Source organism: Nasonia vitripennis, chromosome 3 (genome assembly GCF_009193385.2).
Source record: "Nasonia vitripennis strain AsymCx chromosome 3, Nvit_psr_1.1, whole genome shotgun sequence".
Classification (NCBI taxonomy): domain Eukaryota; kingdom Metazoa; phylum Arthropoda; class Insecta; order Hymenoptera; family Pteromalidae; genus Nasonia; species Nasonia vitripennis.
The window spans coordinates 23037063-23037984 of record NC_045759.1 but is presented as its reverse complement, the minus strand read 5'-3'; positions in this window follow the sequence as shown (position 1 = coordinate 23037984).

Sequence of the window (922 nt, the reverse complement as noted above, 5' to 3'; positions counted from 1 at the left end):
TCGTCGCATGAATTATAGACGCCGAAGGGAATGCATTTTCGAGCTATGGCGCGCGAGACGTTTGACCTGCGCTTTTATAAAGTTGCTACATTACAATACCTAATACATGGCTTTTTTACTCGAGAGATGTACGTGCATCCTTATGCGAGAAAGATATAGAATCGAACAGAAGGCGAGGAATGAGAGACACAATGAGTAATCACACGATATATGATGTATACATACCGATCACAAGGTATCTCGCGAATCATAGCTTTTGGCTTGGAAACGAAACCGATACATATATATATATATATATATATATATATATATATATAAGAAAAATTCACACTAACGCAAGAGCCAACTAAATTCCCTCCCAGTACCGATGAAAAAAATTGTGTGTGTTAATTAATAAGATTAATCGTAAAGCTAATATTAAAGTTAAGGGACAAAAAAAAAATTATCATTGGTATATAGAACAGACGGTACCATATACACACACACACACTGTACGCTTAATACATGTTTAAAAATGTAAACTCACATCAATCGAGCAGCTCAAGAATCGAGGCGAAAAATTGAAGAGGAAAAATGATATAAACAAAAAAAAAGGTGAACGATGGGCGTTATGAAGGCATTTTGTGCTGAGAGGCAGCTAACTCTATTTTTTTGTTCATGTTTTACGCAGATTTCGTTCGAAAAAAAAAACGATTATATACATTATTATATACACTGAGCAACTCAGCGCGTTGTTTTTTCGTGGCGCACACAAATGTCAAATTATGATAATCTTGTTAAATCCGCAAACTGAGATTGTTCAGCAAAACAATATTAGCAATAGCGAAGAAATGCAAAAATCCACACATGCGCATACACACACTGCACATGCTAGGAATATAAAATACTATCTTAATGACATATTATAAATAATACTAAGACG